Here is a 24,277-nt window from a genome sequence, read left to right on the forward strand (position 1 = left end):
CTGCAAACCCTGAAGCTTCTCCATGTTTGCTGATCCCTCCCTCTTCAGCATAGGGACGTGGGTGGCGCTGTGGTCTAAACCACTGAGCCTAGGGCTTGCCGATCAGAAGGTCAGTGGTTCGAATCCCCGTGACGGGGTGAGCTCCTGTTGCTCAGACCCTGCTCCTGCCAACCTAGCAGTTTGAAAGCACCTCAAAGTGCAAGTAGATAAATAGGTACCGCTCCGGCGGGAAGGTAAACGGTGTTTCCGTGCGCTGCTCTGGTTCGCCAGAAGCAGCTTGGTCATGCTGGCCACATGACCCGGAAGTTGTACGCTGGCTCCCTCGGCCAATAAAGCGAGATGAGCGCTGCAACCCCAGAGTCGGTCATGACTGGACCTAATGGTCAGGGGTCACTTTACCTTTACCCTCTTGAGCATGGCTGGTGCCATTCTGGTTACATAAGCATCCAAACTCAGATGAGTTTGCTATTAATATATGGAATATCTTCCCTTATATTATCATGTGGAAAGACCTACATCAGTGATGGCCAAACTTGGCCCTCCAGCTGATTAGGACTACAATTCCCATCATCCCTCACCACTGGTCCTGTTAGCTAGGGATGATGGGAGTTGTAGTCCCAAAACAGCTGGAGGGTCAAGTTTGGCCATCGCTGACCTACACTATTCAGAAGGAATCAGGATGCTTGCTAATTAAAGTGCTTAAAGAAACACTACCCCTTCCTGTCTAACTTCTGTAGAATTCAGTAACTTTTTTTCTCTTTCTCCAAGAGGTGATTCATTTGAATTCCTTTTATTATGTCATTTTTATCATCAAGTCCAAACTAGAAACAGAATCTGTCTGGATCTTACTCATAATGCTCAAACCATTAAAAAAAATAATCAGTGGGAGACCAAATCTTTAAAATTGTATAATTAAATTGGCATAACACTGGGCTGTGTGTTTATTGTTTTTAATAAACTGGATTTTTACACAAACGGTAGGTTGCAAAATCCACTTGCCAACATCTTTCTGCAATTGCCAGGTTTCCTGCGTCCTGGGCCCAAAGTGCTCGAGGGAGAAATTCGTTGCAAGGCTTCCCTTGGAGCTCAGACAATGGAGACGTGTAACTGTACACATTCCTAATAAGAAACAACACCCTATCACATCCAGAGAAGCAGAGCACTTTGTATAGTGTTTTTTAGCATTCAAAAATGAGCATCTCATACATTATCTCCTGCAAGCCTTACAACAAACCCATAAGGCTGCATTCTAATCTTCACACTGAAGATGAGAGGCCGATATTGAGTGGTTTGCCAAAGTGCATGGCAGCGGGGAGATCTACGAACATAAGAAGCTGCCTTATATTGAGTAATCTTGGTCCATCTGCGTCAGTTTTGTCTACACTGACAGACAGCAGCAGTCCAGGATTCTAGACAGGGGACCTACACAGGATTCTTGGACCTATGTATGGGGAAATGCCCAGGGAATTAACATGGGACTTTTTGCATGCAAACCATTTGCTCTTACCCTGAGAAGAGGGTTTCGCTCGAGGAGATAGATGCACCCACCAGAGAAGGTGAGCGGATTTAACCAAAAAAGATACCGGAACTGTGTTCTGGCACATGCTGCCATAAAGAAGCACTGATGATGCTGATTTCTGAGAGGGCTTTACCATAATCAGATTGCAGAATGGTCCCTCATTCTAAATAGTGGGAAAGGAACATGTGATGGCCTGATTGCTTCCAACACATGTATCTCAGTCAATACTAACACCAGGAACCACATGGCAGCATATTCTAGGGGATGCAGTGCACCTTGACGGGTGAGGAGGCTCGCATTAGACAAACCAACCAAATCTTTCTGTGCATTCCACAACCTTGCCAAGAGCAGCTGTTGCCGCACAAAACATTTCCTCCTGGCTTATCATTCAACTAATGCTGTGTTCCAACTGCTTAAGCGTGTGTTTCCCAGAACCAGCTCACCAGCTCATACCTTTCCCAGCACTGGTTAAAATGCTGATTTCAGCACATCACATCACATCCATGGTGGAATGGTCCATAGGCAGACTGGCCCTCCTCTTGGCTTCGCTGATGGGGTCCAAAGGAAAGCAGAGCAGTACATTTGGTACCAGCTTGGCAGCAGGAGTTGCTGGAAGGAGGAGTACAAGAAGCCATCCAACTGTCCTAAGGACTCCACTCCGGATTTGCGTAGGGTTTACTCATTAGCCTTTTCTTCTCCCAGTGATGTCAGGCAAGGCAGCGGGTACAGATTTTTCATCAGGATTTACTCCCAAAACCTTTCTCATGAATAAGTATAGCTGCCAGGCAGCGGAAGTTCAGGACCACAGTTTTCCTTCTCTTAGATGGGCTACCATCCCAAGTTGAGGAGCCCCATCTGCCCCTCATTTCCCTCCACAGCACGTGCAGAATCAGTCTTCATGATTTTTGCAGAGCAGTTTCCACTAAAATAACATATTCTCCCTAATACAGTGGTACCTCAAGTTACATACGCTTCAGGTCACAGACTCCACTAATCCAGAAATAGTACCTCGGGTTAAGAACTTTGCTTCAGGATGAGAACAGAAATCGTGCAGCGGGAGGCCCCATTAGTGGTACCTCAGGTTAAGAACAGTTTCAGGTTAAGAACGGACCTCCAGAACGAATTAAGTTCTTAACCAAAGGTACCACTGTACGTATATTTTAATAGCCAATTTACCCTAGTATATGTATATTGCGAAAATTCATAGACATGAGAGTTTCAAAGGATTGCTCTTGTTTTGTAAAGTGCATATTAGGTAAAGGTAAAGGGACCCCTGACCATTAGGTCCAGTCGTGGCCAACTCTGGGGTTGCGGTGCTCATCTCGCGTTATTGGCCAAGGGAGCCGATGTACAGCTTCTGGGTCATGTGGCCAGTATGACTAAGCCACTTCTGGAGAATCAGAGCAGCGCATGGAAACGCTGTTTACCTTCCTGCTCACCCTGTCACGGGGATTCAAACCGCCAACCTGCTGATCGGCAAGCCCTAGGCTCTGTGGTTTAACCCACAGCTACACCCGCGTCCCTAAAGTGCATATTAGGACTGTTTAAATTCAAATTGGATTGAATTTCCTCCGTGATCGTTGAGTGTGAGATGAAAATACGGGTGTCTGACTGGTTGAAAGGGAGTGTCGTTCAGTAATGGACACCATTAGAGGGGGACCAGCAGAGATACACAAGACCAAATACCAGGGAAAGTCCCTGGCTGGGTTAGGCTGCGGAATAGTCTTCCAAAGGAAGTGAGAGAATCTCTCCTCTCCCTGGGGACCCATAAAAATAAGCACTTGAAAACGTACTGCGAGGAACAATGCCGTTCTGGCAGGGAGGCAGGATGATCTAATGTGCCTTTTCCATCCTTAGAACTGCACAGGCCATGAACAATCTGACCCTACTAGCAGCTCCTCGTAGACAAGATTTCCAAGATAAAAACAGGAATTTGTCAAAACTATGTCTGAAAGCAGATTTCCATGAGAACGCTTTGAGAGGATTATTATGACCTTCTTCTAAGGGTCCTGCTATGTGGGTGGGGAGGGCTTCCGCTGCTGTGTGCTGCCAAGGAACTGGGAGGGAAGAGAGCAGGAACGGGATGGGGAAACCATTGATGAGGGGAGAGACTCCATCAGGCAAGGCCTCTTTACACCTGCCTTGCCCCACTCTTCCGCCCTAGGAGTCCTCATAAGGGAGCTGGTCCTGGAGGAAGAACTGTGAGGGGAGAGACTTCATCAGGCAAGGCCTCCTTCCACCTGCCTTGCCCAACCCTCTAGTCTCTGCTTCTCAATTTGTATTGTATTATTTTATGTACCGTGGCTTGCCATTGTTTTATTATTTATTTAGTTTATTATTTATTGTAACTGCTGAGTGGATTTCTGTTTAACTTTTATATGTTATTATTATTATTATTATTTAATACTATTCTAATGATTGTTGAATGTTACTTTTTTGATATAGGTTACCTATTTTAAAGTTATGTTTTATTATCACATTTTTTATTGCATTAGATTGTTATAAGATGTACATTTTTTGTTTCTTCAGCTTGTAAACCGCCTTGAGTATTGTAAGATAGAAAGACGCTATACAAATTAAAAATGATGATTATGATGATGTCATTCTGCTTTATCAGAGCCTGGGCAACATTTAGGGCTAAATGTTGGGAGGCAGAGGGGAACAGACTCCGATGGGAAGTGGTTATGGACCTGATGGAAGACTGCAAGTGCACTCCTCAGTGCCTGGTTGATGACTGTTAACTGGGAAGGAGTGATATAGCATTGTTGGTTGCAGTTCCTAATGGAGGAAGGGGACAAAGGCTTAGATAACTAAGCTCTCACAGCGGCAGAAGCTCTGTATTGTGTTTTCTATATCATTTAAAGTGACAGGAAACATATAAGGATTTGCACATGAACCTCCCCACGTGTCTTCATATGAATAAGCATTTTAAATAAAATATAATCTATTTTGTTTTTACTTCATATTCGAATCTCTCCTGTTTTTTGTCCCACACTTAAACATAGCTACTGGTGTGGGTAGATGGAGGAAGAAAATAACGATACAGGGTGGCAGTGCTGACAAAAAGTTAAGAATAGTCAGTGACAGGTTGCAGCTATGGAAAAACAAAGTAAAGTGTAAGATTAATAAATTACTAATAGAAATAAATAAAGCAGTAGTGGTGGGAGGGTTCTCTACATCACTTTACACCATAGCTGTCAACTTTCAGATTTGAAAATAAGGGATCAGCAGCCTCACCTGTCCTGGGGATATCTAACAATCCGGGATAGCAGCAGGAAGCAGCGGGAAACGGTGCTGGAATAAGGGAATTTTATGCAAAAAAAGGGAAGGTGGACAGCTTTGCTTGACACTTGAAAGAAAGAGAATAGAATCATATATTGAAAGTAAAATGGATTACTCTGACCACAACAAAAACCCAAACCCTTCAGATCAGGATAATGAACCTTAACATGCCTTGTGTTTATTTTTGGTTGAAAAAAATGAACCTCTTCAGAGATTTTGACCAGTATGATAGTGTTATCATATCTTAAATAAAATAATGGGTGTATATATATATATATAGAGAGAGTGATACCTTGGGTTACATACGCTTCAGGTTACAGACTCCACTAACCCAGAAATAGTACCTTGGGTTAAGAACTTTGCTTCAGGATGAGAACAGAAATCGTGCTCTGGCGGCGCGGCGGCAGCAGGAGGCCCCATTAGCTAAATTGGTGCTTTAGGTTAAGAACAGTTTCAGGTTAAGAACGGACCTCCATAACGAATTAAGTACTTAACACAAGGTACCACTGTGTGTGTGTGTGTGTGTGTGTGTGCGCGCTAGATATATATCTCAATTCTAGGGATGGATGGAAACTTCATCTGCAGTTTATTCCAGAAATAGTTGGAAGAGCCTCCTAGATTACTTAGCTGAAAGTTCTCCAGAAGTTTGCCAAAGTTGCTCATATCGGCTCTGGCATGAATTGAGTCCCCACTGAGAAATGGGTACAGGTCAGTTTTGCTTGAAGACTTCTGGTTCCATAGAGCATAGTGTGTTGGAGGCATCCAATATAGCTGCTGAATTTTCAAATGTAGATTACATAGTGGCACACTGGGGTTCTCCAAATCTGCAGGAAACCACTGTCGTACACACTAATTTAGCAGTAAGTCCCATTGAACTCCATACAACAGACTTCTGACTAAATATACACAGTGCTGCTATAAGCTGTGTGACAGGTTGAGTAACACAGCTAAGCTTAGATACATCACACGGCAATGGCAAGCTAACTTAAATTTCAACTGTGGAGTGGAAATTTATAACTAGAGTTTCACTGTCTGTTTTAAAGCCCGATTTCAAGAACACATCATTATTTTTTCAGAGCAACTATCTCTTTTTAACTAGACAAATGAGGGTCAAGTGTGGAGGTTCTGGATGTCTTTAAAAAAAACATCTGGTCATGCAGTGCTTGCTCTTTGAAGATGGAAGGAAGAGGGAAAGTAGGGAAATTATTTATATGTGTGCACATGCTGTGTTATAAACCTCTGAGTAGTGAGATTGCCGAAATGATCTGTGGGCAGTTCCAGAAAAATGGGAGTCTGCATATTTTCTGCTGATGCAATGACTCAGTGGTTTGGTGAGCTGTGACATGAAGGGTGTCTTGAGTTCCAATCTTATTTTAGGAGAGATGTCCATGGCATGGTGACCCCATTCAGCACTGCTGAAGCACAGCAATCCACCTTTGCATTCAAGGGTGACTCCTCCTGAACAGACGATGAGCACTATCAGAGGGAAATCACCTGTCTGGGAGGAAGGTAGGCACAGGAAGTTCTGGCCTGTCTACTCAGTGACAAGGTGAACTGTAGGAATTTTGAGACTCTGAAAGCAGTAGAGCTGGATCTTTGGTTCTGGCTGAAAGGGGGAAGGTAAAAATTTTCCAGGGACATCTCCAAATCCTCTCACTGTATGCTTCCATGCCAAACCAAGAACATGAACAATGAGACCAAAAATTTGATATTCTATACCAAGGGTGGATTTGAAAGCAGGAGCTGGAAGCTTTCAGCTACAAAAAGAAGCAGGCCTTTTCAATAAAAACTAATTATAGTAAGATTAGAACCCTTCTCGGACTTCTCAGCATTATTGTACATGCGTAACATTTTTATTTGTGATTTCTTTTAAAAGGGGGGGGCAGAGGTAAATGCATGAGAAGTAAACCCTAAAAAGGTGAAGAAGAAAAATCAAACTCACAAATGGATTTGTTGACAGAAAGAAATGAGACTGATCTATTTGGTAAAGTTTAGTGGCTCCATTCTGACATTGTGTTCTCTAATCCTCCAATCTATGGTTTGGAAAACCAAACAAATCCTATGCATGCATGGTCCTTCTTCTCCTTGTGAACCTGGTTTAAAAGAACGCATCCTAGCTTGTCAAAGCACAGCTTTTCAGTATTGTCCAAATCGACAAATTGTCGTTTGAGTAAATCCTCCGAACCAGGATTACAAACCACTGGTTTATTCTGGTATGCAACCTGTATTTGAGTGGATCACTCTAATCACAGTTTCCTGGTCTGAACCTCACAGGAAACTTTGGTTTGACAAATTAACAAACTAACAAGGGGACACAAGGGTTGGGAGTGTGTGTGTGTGCGCACGCATACTACAAATGGCCCAAATTCTGCAGCCCATACATTAAAGAGGAGGTATTTATTTTTTTGTGGGGTGGAGAAATTGGGGGTGGGGCATCTGTGATAGGCTCTGCAGCCCATCTACCATTTCCCCTGGAACAATGCTGTTTGGAGCCATTCTGAGAGGTAAAAATCTGAAAGGTTTGCTGCTGCCATAGTCTTAAGAAAGCCCACCACTGCTAAGACTAACCATGTTCCCTGAAGTTGCTGCCTCCAGAACATGTTCAGCGGTCCATTTTCACTTCCCCACTATCACCACAAAAATCTTTTATTGATCTTTCATTTCAGTCCTAGCACACACAGTTCTCCAGTCTAAAGTTGGGAGGACTAACATGTTATTATTATTTTTTAAATTAAGGAAAACTTTAATTGAACATAATTTAAAAAAGGTGTATCATTATAAAAGTTAACTATTACAATTCTCTCTATATTTATCTAACGTACAAGTATTATTATCCGTATATAAGAAACCTATTATATTTTTTATGAATGCGTTCCAGATAACACTATATTTGTCCATGCAAAGTCTACATCTATAAGCAGTCCATTCATAATTTGCAACTGTAGTCATATCTTTAATCCACTGATTAAATGGACCTGTACATTCATCTTTCCAGTGCATCAGTATCAGTATTTTGGTCACAAAAGGGGCATGAAATAGCCATTTACATTGTCCAGATGTCACATTCCACATATGTAGCTCAAAAGAATATTTTCCTATGAATATTTTTCTGCACAGTCATATTCATGTAATCCACTACTTGTAATCCACTACTTTCTCCAAAACCTAGTAAGTGTAGGGCATTGTAAAAACATGTGTTTTAAAGAAGGATGCTTCTGACTAAATCTCCAACAATTTTAATAGGAGTTCTCTCAGACCACACATTATCAATATGTTATTGCAAAGTAAGAAAGGTCATAACTGAGTAGTAGGACATCTGTTTTGAATGAAGAAGGTCCCAGATCCAATCTACAGCACCTCCTGGTAGGGCTGCCTGAAACCATGGAGTACCACTGACAGTCAGTGTAGACAATACTGAGATACATGGATCAATGTTCTGCCCTAATATAAGGCAGCTTCCCATGTTCCTATTCCTGGAAACTACACACATGCCACCTTGGATTCCATGATAGAAGAAAGATGGGATATAAATAGGATATAATAAAATAAACACAGCCCTCTTGGTCTCCGTTATAAAGATCATTTGTCATGAGAAATGGAATAGTGACAGTAATTTTCTTATATCCAAAAAGCAAAGCCTACTTGGCATATAGTTTTCAATAGAAGTATAAAGAAACCCAAGTTCTTTGGAAAGCTTCAATTAATAATAGCAAATTGTTGTTGTCATTACTTATTTCTACTACGTCTTATTCAAGAAATTAGACTGTATCATCACAATAATTTGATAGTTTAGTCTGCTGGACTTCTGCTCTCATCCTTAAAAGTAGGAACATGACAGTTTGCAAATGTCATGTCTCAATAGTTCTGCAAGTTGATTATATTAAGAGCTGGATATGAGCAAAGCCATTACATCACTTTTCAGGGCAGAGAAGAGGCAGGGGAAAGTGTGAGTGAGTTGAATAAGGATAAGGAAGATCCAGATTCAAATACCTAACCAGCCATGAAGCTCCTCAGAGGACCGTGGAGCAGTCGCTGTCCCTCTCAGTCTAATCTACTTTACAGGTTGTTGTAAGAATAAAACAGGGGAAAGGGGGGCATGGTACCCTGAGCTCTTTGGAGTAAGAATGAGGAGAATGAACTCACACAGATTCTCAAGAACCTTCCTAAAAACTCTCCTCTGAATCCTCAGCATATTAGCTCCATTCTTTTCATGTGGGTTGTTTTTTGTTTCCAGTCCCTATGGTTTCAAAGGAAAACAAGAGGGTTGTGTATTTATTCTCAAGTCCCGGAAAACAAAAGCAATCTTTTGGAAATTTCCAAGGCCATCTCATGATGTCCGAACTGCCAGTTTGTAGCTCTGAATAACTGGAGACAGGAAATTCTTCTGGTGTGTGCTGGTATCTCATTTTCATATACGTATGTGGCTTTTCTGTGATGGTACGTATGGAGAAGCCTCATCTCTCCCCCCTGCGCACACACATGACGGCATTTTATAAAGATATGAGTACCAGCACCTCATTTTAATTTTTTTTACACACACACACACACACACACACACATTCTCACCCTTTCCAGCACCACTGATGAGAATGAAAAGAGATAGAATTTCTCTACCACAGCCTTCATTAAGGGAAAGGTTCTGATGATTTACAGGTGGCTGTACAGGAGGCCCCCCCCCCCCAATGTATTGCTGTTCATCAAACTCCTCCAAGTCACCTGGTGTTAATTATAATGTTCTATAATGCCGGAGGACTATCCAGCAGAGTCGCAGCACAAGTGCCGGCTCTGTGGATACACTCTGTTTCTTTTGAAAAGAAACATCCCGTCTTCAGATTGTATATTCCTCCTGGATTAAATTTCTGTGAACCTTGTGTGGAGTTAAAGTGACTGAGGAAAGCGTGAGCCTGGCTTTGAATCAACTTCCTATTTTCAGGATAGAAACTACCTCTTTGCACAATATACAAAGGCCCCCAAGCTGCAGTATTCAGACCAGTGGCCGAAAGAGAAAGACCCAGGCATGTAACAATATGGAGTTGGGAAGTCAGGCCTGGTTCACCCAGTATATGTACTGCTACACATAGGCCCAATGGTACTTCATGTAGCACCTGTGCCAAGTTGACTAGGCCTGCCTTCCCATCAGCCACCACATAGTTGCAGTAGCTCAATATAAAAACACATATCACCACACTGGTGGCTACTGCTGTGGACTGCATGCTTTGCATGAAAACGGTCCCAGCTTCAGTTCTCAGCGTCTCTAGGTAGGACCAAGGGGGAAACCTCATCTGAAACCACAGAGAGCCACTCACAGCCAGTGTACAGCCAAGGAACAACTGTGGACTCATTTTGAGATTGTGATTGTTCCTTTGCAGCCATACGGTGTCAAGCGCTCAGGACCGCAATTGCAGCCATACGGTGTCAAGCGCTCAGGACCGCAATGTCCGCCTCTCTCCATATGAACCTACCCGGACCCTGAGATCATCTTCTAAGGCCCTTCTTCGTGTGCCTCCTTCATGAGAGGTCTGGAGAGTAGCAACATGAGAATGGGCCTTCTCTGTAATGGCTCCCCGTTTGTGGAATGCTCTCCCCAGGAAGGTTCAGCTGGTGCCTTCATTATACACATTTGGGCGCCAGGCAAAAACGTTCCTCTGTAACCAGGCCTTTGGCTGATTGACATCCAATGTTCCTTTAAAACATGTTGAGGAGGGAGAGATTATTGGGTTGTTCTCATTTATGCTTTTATTATGTATTTTGGGTAGGCATGGTTTGCCACTTATATTCAGTGATGGCATGTGATTAGGCAGTAAGAAGAGCAAGGAGGAAAAGAAGAGCCAAAGGGCTCTGGCCAAACCTGACATCGCCATGTAGAGTCACTAGGCAGCTCCCTCCCTCTAAATTTCTCATGGTGTTCAGTGTTGGGTGGCCAAGTGGCCACCATTTAAATCCCTTAGTAATGTTAACACAGTGTCACTCAAGGGCATTGTGGGAAATGTAAGTGGTGACCACCCAGTACCACAAGCAGCAAGAAGTGAGCCTATTAAGGCTATACACCAAAGCCCCTATCAAAGCCTGTACCTGGCCTGGGCTCTGTGGTTGGCAGTCAGACCCCTGTTGGGGTGTGGGCTTTGACAGGCTTTGAAACCTTGACATTAGCCTGGTTTCTGTGTATATTTTAAATGTTGACCTATATGTGATGCCACAGAAAAGATCTGCACCAATTAATGTAAAGAAGGCACACAACAGTGCCATGGAGGATGGGTTTTCGTTTTAGAAAACCATCTGACACATTTCAATCCTGTTACTCTCCCTACAAAGTTCTTCCTCCCAACTCTTCAGGTATAATAAATTACCTTATTTAACGTGTGTGCTATCCCTAACCCTCTGGATTTATAATGAAAGGGGGGAGCCCCCAGAGTAGTGATACTCAAGGAGTTTGATTTGTGAATTGCAACATGAACTGACCGGGTTTACAGATCGCAGAAAAAATGGGTTGATCAAAACATAGCAGTCAATCAGATTTTGCATTTCTCCAAATCTTGCAATACAGGCCTTGGCTAAAAACACACAAAAATGCATTTAAAATGTCTATTTTGCCTATTTTGGAATAAAATAAGTGGAGACAAATTATGCACTTAATGTGCATTTTGTGATAAAATATGCATTAAAATATACATTTTTGTTCATTAAAAAAAAAAAACCACAGAAAAGGAACAGAGCAGGCATGCCAAATACAGTAATATGTTTGAAATTGACAGAAAATAGTCTGACTCAGCCATCCCTAGTCCAGACAGTCTCTTCAATGAAGTGCTGCTGCCATGGGGAAACCACATTCTCCCAGAACATGCTGTATGGCTGCTGGGATGCTATTTTAGAAGTTGCCCTGTTCTTACTCTGCTCCGCACATCCTTTACATCCCCACTGGCTCATCTGCATGAGTTCTTACTGCATGTTACATGGACACACTTGAATTTCCCCTCCTCAGGGCCATTATGCCTGCAGCCAAGCACAGATGTACCCAGCCATCAGTTCCCTCGCTCTCTGCACTGAAGTTGCTTCCTTGAAGGATACAGTTGGTACCCACAGGGTTGCAGGGCAACTGCAAGGCACACCCCTCCCAGAATCGTTACTGACCCCTTCACCAGCTCTATTTCGGTCTAGCTGAATGAAAATAGCAATTAATTCATGTTTTGAAAAATCCAGCTGTTTTGAGTGTCCCCTTGACTAATGGAAAAAATGAGCTTTGGCCATATTCCGTATAAGCACCTAAATACATGCATGTGTGTTTATTTTTTTTTTGCTTGCTCCTAAAACTGGAAGTCCTGTTTTTTTGGGCTTTTTTTTAGATTGATACCACCTGTGTGGAGGCATACAAGGCATCTAATGTGTGTCAGAAGGTTCTAAACATTTCCATTCCCACTTGATTAAAGGCTTAGCGTACTGTATTGGAACCCTTCATCTAATTTGCACCAATCTTCATTATGTGCCATTCAAGGCTTTGCTCTCCAGCACAATGGACTTTTTTTTTAGGGTTCCTTAGGTGCAAGATTACACTTTATTAAGAAATAAACGCTGAGAAAAGAATGTGGCTCTGAATATATTTCTATGGCTTCCACGCCTAACCGTCTCTTTACGGTTGTAAAAATATGTTTTCAATTACTCTTAAAACCTTTGGTTCAACCTAGTTTGAGAAAGTCAAGATGAACAGTGTGCTCCCCCCCCCCCTTCTTCTTTTTACTGCCCACACAACATAGCATGCATTTGAGCTCAGGAAGAAAGAAAAACCTCCAATGTAACATTCAGATAGGAACACGGAATGTAACAAGACACATTCTGAATGGAAAGTACAGAAGAGCCAAGAGCTGATTTTGGACCAATTCATCTCCTCATGGTTGAAAGAATGGTATGTAAAGCAGACAGGAAAAAGTTTGAGAATTAAGGAAATTTTATTAAGCCCTGGAAGAGAATAAAAAAGGAGGGGGAAGCCTACGAGTCATGTTTGCTTAAAACCCGTTTTTCAGACCATCTCAGAGATTATGCCAAGTCTTCAACTGGCAAGTGATTCAGGATGAGCCAGCTTCCTCATTCCATTCTGTGACTGCTCAGAGGGTTTGCTCTGCCCTGCGTTCCACGCCTTGTGGGTTGTGCTTTTAATAAGGAATTCAAGCTGGAACTCGAGCATGCAGAGTTTTCATCAACTCTCAGTTCCTACCACTTGTTGACATCTCACCACCACCACCACCAGCCTGGCTGCAAATGCAGGTGTCCACCATCAATCAAAGACTGCAAAATGCAGTTCTGATGTGAATGACGTACAATTGCATCAAAATTCTTTATTTTTACTGATGTGCCCATGTTCTCCAACGCAGTGCTAAAATGCCACACGCGACCATGAAAAGATCTGTTTGTGGATGTAGCTGAAATCACATCAAGGCTGCAGTTTGATCACTACACGCATGTGCATCCATATTGTATGTATGTGTTTGAATGCTTCAAGGGGAGTCAGAAATGAAGAACTGAAAGCTCAGCTATTACAGACTAGATACGTCTAAGCTATTAATCAAGATAATTTAAGAAGGATATTAACAAGCTGGAATGTGTGCAGAGGCGGGCAACCAAGATGATCAAGGGTCAGGAAACTAAGCCTTATGAGGAATGGTTGAAGGAGCTGGGTATGTTTAGCCTGGAAAAGAGGAGACTGAGAGGAGGTATGATAACTATCTTCAAGTATCTAAAAGGCTGCCACAGGTAAGATGGAGAAAGCTTGTTTCCCCCCCTGCTGTGGAGGGTAGGACTTGAACCAGTGGCTTCAAGTTTCAAGAAAGGATATTCTGACTAACAACAAGAATAATTTTCTGACAGTAAGAGCTGTTTGACTGTAGAGTTGACTCCCTTGGGAGGTGGTGGACTCTCCTTCATTGGAAGTTTTTAAGCATAGATTGGATGACCACCTGCCATGGATGCTTTAGATAGGATTCCTGCATTGCAGGGGGGGATGGACTAGATGAGCCTTGGGGTCGCTTCCAACTCTATGATTCTCTGATTCTGATTCTGATTCTATCATCATTTATCTATGAGTCTGTGAAACTCTAACAAAAAAATGGCCATCTACTGTTCTTTAACAGATCTCTTGGGACAGGAAGTTCTGCAATTCTGAAGAAGCCAGCAAAAATGCCTCTGTGCACTAAGAATCTCTAATGCTTTGGTGGGGGCTCCTGAGGGCCACATTCTTTTGTAGGAAACATTCTTGGGGCCACATGCCAGAAATGAGTGGGACCAGAGCCAAAAGTGTGCGGAACAATGGATGTGCGAGCACAATTCCAAGTGTTGGTGCTGACCTTTAAAGCCCTAAATGGCTTTGGTCCTGTATACCTGAAGGAGCGTCTCCACCCCCGTCGTTCAGCCCGCACACTGAGGTCCAGCACCGAGGGCCTTCTGGCGGTTCCCTCACTGTGAGAAGCAAGGTTACAGAGAACCAGGCAGAGGGCCTTCTTGGTAGTGGTGCCTGCCCTGTGGAATGCCCTCCCAGCAGATGTCAAGGCAATAAGCAAGTATTTAACTTCTAAAAGACAACTGAAGGTGGCCCTGTTTAGGGAAGTTTTTAATGTCTGATGCTGTATTAATATTTGGTTGGAAGCCACCCAGAGTGGCTGGGGAAACCCAGCCAGATGGGCGGGGTATAAATAATAAATTATTATTATTATATACAGTGGTACCTCAGGTTACAGAGGCTTCAGGTTACAGACACTTCAGGTTACAGACTCCGCTAACTCAGAAATAGTACCTCGGGTTAAGAACTTTGCTTCAGGATGAGAACAGAAATCATGAGGCGGAGGCAGTGCGAGTCCCCATTAGCTAAAGTGGTACCTCAGGTTAAGAACAGTTTCAGGTTAAGAATGTACCTCCTGAACGAATGAAGTTCTTAACCCGAGGTACCACTGTATATGGCTCTTACCTTTGCAGAATAGACCACACTCCAGTCTGAGGTTTCTACACACACATTTCCCCACCCTATCCAGCAAACCAAGCAAGAAGCATTAGTATAGTTTAAGGACACATTCCAGCTGGTCAAGAGCACTTGAGCAGAAAGGTGTGGAGCAGGCCCAATGTGGAGTGTGGCCTAGGGAAAGTCCTAAGAGCCAGATAGAGAAATGAAGGGCCATGGTTGGGCCTTGAGCCTGAAGTTCCTCATTCCTGCTCTAATGTATTGGTCATATAAGAGCACAGTCCCAATGATTATTCAATCTGGATAATGTTCAGACAAATGTGAATCCTGGGTATAGGAAAGTTTTTATCCTACTGCCAACATTCCCTTTTAGCCGAACATTATTCAGATATTTGGGATATGTTGGTTGGCAGGAGGCTTGGGTAAAGTCTTGATATTAGAATTGTGGAGTTGGATGGGACCCCAAGAGTCATCTAGTCCAACCCCCTGCAATGCAGGAATAAAATTAATATGAAGCCAGCACAGGAAAACAGAATGTGCTCTTTTGGGTTACGAATACTTGCTTTATGGTGGTTGTGACCATTATATTGACATTTCAAATGTTATTTATTTCATAAAATTTATGTACAAACCCCTCAAATCTCCACAGTTCAATATTCCCTGGACACCTTCCTTGCTTTCTATATCCTGCAACTTCTGTCAAAGGATGCCAGATTCTTTCATTTGTCATATCTATACCACAGAGGCAAACTGGTGAGTAGGTATTCCCTCTATTCTGGGGACTTGGAAGTCTATGAGGAGATTAACAATCCTTAACAGAGTTCCCAGCGGCTTCCCCAAACTAGTTCCCAGTATTCTCTGGGGGAAGTCAAAATGGACAGGCCAGTATAAAATCAATGCAAGTTCATAAAACAGATATGCCTTTTTATGCACTGTAAGCTGGCCAGAGTGGCTGGGGAAACCCAGTCATATGGGTAGGGTGCAAACGTTGTTGTTGTTGTTGGTTGTTGTTGTTTACCTGTTGCATTTCTGCAGCAGTTATGTGCTTGTTATAATGAACCAAAACTCTGAGAAACTATTCCACAATATGAATGAGTGTTGGAGAAGAATGAAAGTAGTAGTATTTCATCTGCTCAATCCAAAGTTAGTGTGTGCGGCTTATCAGACACCAGACTGGATTGCAGCTAATACTCTAGTTGGGTCCCCCTCCCCCGCTCAAAATAAGCGAAAAGCAGTTGACAGATCCAAAATGCACACTCTTCTCCCATGAAAACATTTTTTCCATTCTTGCTTTTCCAAAAAAAAAATGGAAAGTTCAAAGCTTAACTACTTCTTCTTATGAAAGAATGAATTTTCTACGAGAGACTTGGACAAAGACATGAGCCTATGTAATTGCCCTGTGGCTGGGTGGATCGGGAAGAAGCAGGGAGGGGCGGGTGGAGATTTTACTTGTCAAGAAGCAACGGGAAGCAAATACATTTGTCTGGATTAAGAAAGATCCAACATTACGTTTTCAAATCTGGGCTGCTGGTGTTTATCATTTGCTTATACACCTCAAACTGACAAGTCAAATCTAATGAGGGAAAGAAGGAAAATAATGCTGTGGTTGGATCCAAAGTAGCCCTTCCCTTTGCAAAAGCAGTTCTTCACAGAAGTTCACAAGTTCCGGGGCTTTTGCAAACTGAAGTGCAAGATGTGGGTGGGTAGGTGGCCCTGGTTCCTTTTTCTCCCTGTAGCTCAGAGCTGTCAACCATCCCTTTTTTTTGAGGGAAATTCTCTTATTCCAGCACTGTTTCCTGCTGCTATCCCGGATTGTTAGATATCCCGTAGACTGTTCCCGGGACAGGTGAGGCTGCTGATCCCTTATTTTTGAGGCTGCTGATCCCTTATTTTAAAATCTGAAAGTTGACAGCTATGCTGTAGCCCCCTGCACTGCCTACTGGGCTGGTCTACCCAGGAGCTGGGTCATACAAGAAGTGGGTCAGTGGCAGGAGTGCAAGAGGCTTTGCCCGCCCCACTGCTTCTGCCACTCCATGGCAGACATGTTGGGTTTCCTGGGCACACAAGTTGATGTGGGAAGTGTTCCCAAGACAGAATATCTCCTCCTTCTTTATTCTTCTCCTGACTGGTTAAGAGCATCCTGTTCAGGCAGGCCTTTCACGACGAAGGAACAGGCAATGCTGATCACTGAGCTGCTGTCAAGGTGGACTGTATTTTAACTGCTCGTTCTAAATGTGTTCTGTTTTATTTTGATGATTGCTTTTGAACAGTTTGCTTTTAATGCTTTGTATTTTATAATCTTGTTTTTAAAAGGTTTATGGTAATTATGTGTATATTGTAAACAAATTAGAGACAGAGACAGACAGACAGTTAATTCTACTGATGTTTGGTTGTTTTTAAATTATTTTTCCTACGTTTTCTATAATTCTTGTTTTAATTTGTAAGCCACTTTGAGTCCCGCCGACGAAAAAGGCAGGATATAAAGATAATAAGAATAATAAATAATCATTGAAACACAACTTGAGAGAAAGGTGGAAAGAAGAAGAAGAAGAGTTTGGATTTGATATCCCGCCTTTCACTCCCTTTAAGGAGTCTCAAAGCGGCTCACATTCTCCTTTCCCTTCCTCCCCCACAACAAACACTCTGTGAGGTGAGTGGGGCTGAGAGACTTCAAAGAAGTGTGACTGGCCCAAGGTCACCCAGCAGCTGCATGTGGAGGAACGGAGACGCGAACCCGGTTCCCCAGATTACGTGACTACCGCTCTTAACCACTACACCACACTGGCTCTGGGATATAAATACTAAAACTAACATCAGTGTTTAAAAGCTTCTGGTCTAGAGTGAAATTCCTTCAGCTGCCTCTTTTTTCCAGGAGTTTTAAAATGAAAGGCAGTGACAGTGACCCAGGGACATAGGAATGCAGGCAACTGCCTGGGTTAGACCAAGGGTCCAGCTGGTCAGTATTATCAGTACTAATTGGCAGCCAGCTTTCCAGCAATTCAGCCAGAAAACTTTCTCCTGCCTACCTGGAGTTGCTGGGGAATGAATCTGGGAACCTTCTGCATACAAAGCACTTGTTGTCTCACTACGTTACAGCCCTTCCCCTTAATGCTTGCTGCTCATTAAAGCAGCTCCACCGCCTTCATGTTAATGCTTCCCATGTTTTGTAAATATGTGACAAGGAAGTGAACAAACTCCCTCCAGTTTCTAGATAGTGTGCAAAATTGTCCTGGCGCAGGCATCCGTCTTTCTTATTTGATTTTACTATTCATCACAATATCACGGAACAAGTTTAGCTGTCCAAAGCTGCGATGAGACAAGGCACAGCTGAACTGTGGGCTTGTACAAAGTCTCAGTTCAGTCTCCATCCATCAATTAGCCAGCGAGCTCCCCTGTTAGCGTTGCTGATTTGTAAACACACAAATTACTCAGCTGTGATTACATCACAATTTAAATGATTTATGCACCAGTAAAATGAACAGCAACTAGGTCATCATGGCACATCAAGTCTGGATGCTGAGAAGAGAAATGAGAGGGTTCCCACGAGGAAAGGCACAGTGATAACGGCAAAAACCATTATTAAATTAACAGAACTAGACAAACAGGGGCAAAGCAACTGCTTATATACATTTCTGAAGGCCTGGGCCACTCCCACTCGCAATGTGATTGGCTGTCTAAACTTCAAAGCTGCAAATCATGGCTCAGAGTTTAAGGGCTAATGGCAGAGGCCCCAATCCTGAAATGATCTGTGATTGGATATCATGCATCAAATCAGAACACAGGGGCTCAGAATCCTTAGTCCAGACTCAAGCTCAGGCAAACAGACCACTGAATACATAAGATTCTCCATCTTGCAGGCATAATCCACTGGATGGACTCCCAGAACAGCCTCAGTAGTATCACAATCAGTCCAGATCATCTTCTGAGGCCCTACTTTGTGTCTTTGCAAGATGTGTCTCCTCCACAAAAGATCTAGAGGGTGGCAACACAAGAACAGGCCTTTTCTGCAGTGGCTCCCTGTCTGTGGAATGCTCTCCCCAGGGAAGTTCGCCTGGCTCCTTCATTATACAGCTTTAGGCGCCAGGCAAAAGTGTTCCTTTTTAACCAGACCTTTGGTTGATTTGATTGACATCCTATGCCCTTTTAGAATGTATTGGGGGAGGGTTATTGGGTTGTTGTTTTTATTTTGATTATGTATTTTGTGGTTTTATATTCTGATTTTATTCTGTGAACCGCCCTGAGACCTGTGGATATAGGGCGGTATATAAATAAAAATAAATAATAAAAAAGAGGCTAGTATAGAAAGTAACACTTTGAACACTATGGACAGAAAACTATTTCAAAAGGGAGCCCAGGCAAAAACTTGAGACCAACCCATCATCTGCATGTTGGTCAGAACGAGAATTAGAACTAGCGACAGAGGAGCAATTGTAAAGGCAAACTTACAAAAGTAGCACTTTCCAAGACAACATGCAAACTGAAACACAGCTGCCCTTCGAAATTGGCACTTCTCCAAATTTTGCAATGCTGTTCTCCTGCAAGCAATATGTACAAAAAGTGCCTATATTAAACTGTGGATTAAAATCCATATATTAGTGGAAATAACATACAAAAAGGCATTCTATATGGGTACTGCTTTGTAAAAAAAAATGTAGGAGAAATTGCATAGAAAAATGTGCTGACTAGGAGAAATTTGTACTAAAATGCTGGCAATTTTTCATGAGATTTTTTTCTTTCATTTAAAAAGCTGCAAATTGTGAATTTAAGATTGGAAAAATGATAAACCGAGAGAACCCAAACTAGCATATTCACCCACCCCTAATTAGAAACTGGAGTTTGAAAGGGGCACATCAGTTGTTATGGACTGGTTGGATGCTAAGGAGTGGTAAGAGGCACCAGCAACACCCAAGGGAAGAAGGCTCAGAGCCAGGGGATTGGTGGTGGGACACAATGAGTGGCAGAGGAAGAGGAGGGAACAGGCTGGGAGAAGGTGGTGTCAGAGGCTGAAGAGGCAACAGGGTTTAGTGAGCAGGAAAAGGCTATGGCAGAGAGCAGTCCAGAATCAGAAGCAGAGGCTGAAGACGAGAGGGGCCAAGAGGCTAATGAAGAAGCCAGGGGTCTCTCCCTCCTGCAGCAACCAGTTCTCTCCCCGCACCCAGTCTCCCATAAGAAGGTGGAGCAAAGAGAGAGAAGGTGAAGGAGTCTCAGGTTGCTGGGGAAGGACCTGGTCGGGGAGGAGGCTTAGGTAACTATGGGAAGGAGAGGACCTCAGTCCTCACAACTGCTTCATTGGGGCAAGATCTACTGGGAAGAGTTGCTGTGCTCACTAGGCCTAGCCTCCTGAGCTATTTGTTCCTGTGTGTTAAGTTGTGGGCGAACATAGCAGACGACACAGCGATTTCTCCAAAGCAGCTCTTTATTTGTAAGCTGGGCAGAACTGAACAGCAAACAGCTCAGCCGGCCTGCTTTTATAGGCAGCCGGCTGTCGACAATGTAGCAACAACCACCCAGGGTTTCCCGCCTAAAATAACTGACGTGGACCTGAGTGAAAACTACATACACAATACTCCTGGTGGCCAGGGCGAGAACTTCAGTACATAACACTTTGAATAAAAGAGTTAGCTTCATTGACACTGTGTGAGATATTACTGACCTGCTCCTGGCACCCACCTCAGGCATCAGTACTTTAAGAGCACAATAGCCCTGCTGAATTACCAATTCATCTAGTTTAACATCCTGTTTCCCAGTCAGATGCTTCCATGAAGGCCACAGGTAGGCCATGAAAGCAACAGCCCTCCCCCCCTCGCTGTAGCTGAAAGTCAGAGGCATATTGCCTCCAAGCCAGGTCGCTCCTTAGCTAATAGGTCTTATCAATGGCAACCTTCCCTTGAAAAGCCATCTAAGCCAGTGCCCATTGCCACATCTTGCGGTGTTGAATTCCAGAAGTTAATAATGTGTGAAATGGAATTCAATTGGAACATAGCTAGAATGCCTGCCCTGATTCTACCGCCAATCAGCTTCATTGTTTTCCTTTTGTTTGGCCCCAAGAGTGCCATTCCAATCTATATGAAGCTTTCTTTTTCAATCCATCAGAAGGCAATGGAACATGCTGCATGCAGAAGCAGAAGGATTAAGTAGGCTGTAATATGCATAAATATTCTAATAAAAATCTTAGATTTACTGCTTGCAGAATTTATTGTGGAATTTGAGGATCTTAAGATGCTCAGATTCAAGGAGCCATGTCAAAACAGATTAGCATTAGAATATAGCCCTTTTGAGCAGTGCAGTCTGAATGCACATAGGAGCAAGTAGGAATGGGCAAGGGAAGTCCTGCCAACTCAGTAATGGCCAGCAAGCAATCTGCATTGTTCTGAAATGGGATGCCATAGCCAACACATAGAGCTTCCAAAGTGGAAAAGAGAACCCTGGTTAACCAAGCTTACCATCCCTGTGTTGGAAACCCTATGTGTGTAACACCAATTATGCAATGGCTAGGAAAGGCAGCATCAGTATATTCTCCCCATGCAGTTCCACTTGCCTCTGTAATTCAAACAGAATGCCTGCAGAGCCATCATGCACTGCAAAAATCCAGATAAAAATGCATGGATATCACCTCATCTCATTCTAGGAGTACAGTGGTACCTCAGGTTACATACGCTTCAGGTTACAGACTCCGCTAACCCAGAAATAGTGCTTCAGGTTAAGAACTTTGCTTCAGGATAAGAACAGAAACTGTGCTCTGGCAGCGCAGCAGCAGCAGGAGGCCCCATTAGCTAAAGTGGTGCTTCAGGTTAAGAACAGTTTCAGGTTAAGAATGGACCTCTGGAACGAATTAAGTACTTAATCCGAGGTACCACTGTATAGCATACTACCAGCTTCAAAGCCGCCATGGCTTGGAATTCTACAAAACAACAGCAAAATCAGTGCAATTCTTAAAGTTTCAGTCCACCATCATGATTCAAAATGGAGTCCAGTGGTAGCCAAACACAGACGGAAACCTGCTCCTTGATCCCAGGAATCATCATGCAAAATTTGATGATGACATCTTTAAGATGTGTCCAACTGGATAGCAAACAGACAAGCAACTTTCCAAAGTATTAACTCCATAACTTTTCCAGAAATTACACAAGAGCGCTTCCCAAGTTAAGGGTGCATGGGCTATTTCGTTACTACATCTTTAATTCCATTCTTCTTCGAAGCAGCTGAGGGCACTCCACCCAGCTCTCCGTCCTTCCATTTTATTCTCACAATAAGCCTGTGACTGACCTGAACTCTGTGGCTGAGCAGGGATTTAAACCCAAGTCTCTTCGAAGGAAAGAGCTCAGTACTGTACTAATGCTGTGCCACACACTGGCCAACATACATTTTTCCAGGTTAGGTGGGGAAACTTTGCAGGTTGTTATTCTTATCACTGCTTAGGTTTGCAAAAACCGCTCCCCCCTCTGCTGTTGCTCCAGAGCCCCCAACTCCTCCCCACCACCAGCTGCTCCTTTCCCAGAGTGATCCTTGCCAAAGCAGGAGTATGTAATAAAACATAATGAGATCATAGTTCTGCAGCTAATCAGATTTGGCTATGTGTCCACGTCACATGCCAATTCGGACTGAAGGTAAGGAGCAATTCAGACTGAAGGCCAGCGTCCTCAAGGTGAATGGGGGGTCAGGGCAGGAGCCAGCCATCCACATTTTTGCAAGGGATGAAAAAGTTTGCAAAACATGTCCCAAGATTCAGGCCATTCCTGCCAGCCATTTCCTTGTGGTGGAAATTGTGGAAAGGCATATTTGTATGCAGTGCTTCTTTTAAAAAAAATGTTTAGGGGTACTCTCATTTTGACTCAAGAAAGTCACCATTTTATTGTTCAAATGGGGAAAAAATAAATACAGTGGTACCTTGGGTTACATACGCTTCAGGTTACATATGCTTCAGGTTACAGACTCCGCTAACCCAGAAATAGTGCTTCAGGTTAAGAACTTTGCTTCAGGATAAGAACAGAAATTGTGCTCCGACGGCGCGGCGGCAGCGGGAGGCCCCATTAGCTAAAGTGGTACCTCAGGTTATGTACTTAATTCGTTCCGGAGGTCTGTTCTTAACCTGAAACTGTTCTTAACCTGAAGCACCACTTTAGCTACTTTAGCACCACTGCTGCTGCCGCACCGTCGGAGCCAGATTTCTGTTTTCATCCTGAAGCAAAGTTCTTAACCTGAAGCACTATTTCTGGGTTAGCGGAGTCTTTAACCTGAAGCGTATGTAACCTGAGGTACCATGTACAGTAAATGGACAAAAGTACAAAGATTCACCAAATGTTTAGAGGTCTGCATACCTCTGCATCCCCCCTGAAAAAAGCACTGTTTGTATGGATATAATTTGCCAGGAGACTGGCTACAAAAAGGAACAGGTAGAGCTAAGAACAACTTAACACTCTTTGCCAGTGTGTTCTGGCTTACCTACAGCCATCTGGCCTTTTCCTTGGCTGACTCAGATATCTGCATTTCTTTGGCACTTTGGATTTTGCCCATGCCTAGCCTTTCCACTTATTTTTAAGGAACAAGTATAGACTTGCGGTTAAGGCACCAGGATAGGAATTAACTGATCTGGTTTGTGTTTCTGGAGCTGGTACAGTTTTCCAGTGTTTTTCGCCAAGTGGCTGAAGCTGCAATTCTCCAAAGAGCTCAGCTTCACACACACAGGGGCAAATTTCCTGAAGCATTCATCAGGCATCATCAAGCGAAGCGACTGTACCGTCATATCTGGAGCACAGATTTTGGGTGCACATCTCAACATCCCTCTGCACCCATTTCTGAACAAAGAGACTAACGTGATGCAACGGTCTTCATCTTATCAGGGAGAACACAATCCAGTCATCCTTGTCAGTTTTCAAAAAAATCTACCACATCCCCTTCCCGCCCATGTATAACTGTTTCATGAGTAGCTTGACCAATGAATCAAGTTGTTTGCCTCAGCTGCAAACCACAGGAAAGTGACTAACTGCAAATACTGTGAATTCATTTAAAACCCCAATATTAATTTAACATTCTTCTTGGCCAGAGGTGGCCAGCCTTTTGGGGCCTGTAGGCACAATGGCAAACTAAAGAAACTGGTGCCAGTGCCACACAAACACCATAACCAAACACACCCCACAACCTAGTCTATTGGCTACAAGATAATGCTTCTTTCAAGTTGAATTTTGGTGAGGGGAAGGGTACTGTGTACTAAAGGTTCATGTACACACCATTCCTTTAAAGCATATTCAAAACATGTTCGTTCCCTTAAAGAACACCGGCCACGGTAGTTTGCTTCTCACAGAGTTACAATGCCCAGCAGCTTTTAACAAACTACAGTGCCCAGAATTCTTTTAGAAGAGAAAGGTGCTTTGAATGTGCATTAAAGGTATAGTGTGTCTACAATGTCAGTAAACAAAAATCTGACTACATTATGATAGTGTATAATTAAATCTCTTTAATACAGTGGTACCTCTGGTTATGTACTTAATTCGTTCCGGAGGTCCGTTCTTAACCTGAAACTGTTCTTAACCTGAAGC

At 43.2% G+C, this 24,277-nt stretch overlaps 1 protein-coding gene across 3 annotated transcripts in view; it reads right to left on the minus strand.

Moving 5' to 3' along the window:
* Nucleotides 1–24,277, minus strand: part of COL8A1 (collagen type VIII alpha 1 chain) — a 98,984-nt gene that overhangs the window by 54,662 nt on the left and 20,045 nt on the right. The window contains exon 2 of one of the 3 annotated variants that reach the window (XM_083438359.1): nucleotides 19,188–19,276. The exons of the other annotated variants lie outside the window; for them this stretch is intronic. The gene's annotated coding sequence lies outside the window, so the exon portion shown is untranslated. The remainder of the gene's footprint in view (nucleotides 1–19,187; nucleotides 19,277–24,277) is intronic. 3 annotated transcript variants of the gene reach the window in all.

The sequence above is a fragment of the Podarcis tiliguerta genome (assembly GCF_965153285.1).
Source record: "Podarcis tiliguerta genome assembly, chromosome: 4".
NCBI classification, from domain to species: domain Eukaryota; kingdom Metazoa; phylum Chordata; class Lepidosauria; order Squamata; family Lacertidae; genus Podarcis; species Podarcis tiliguerta.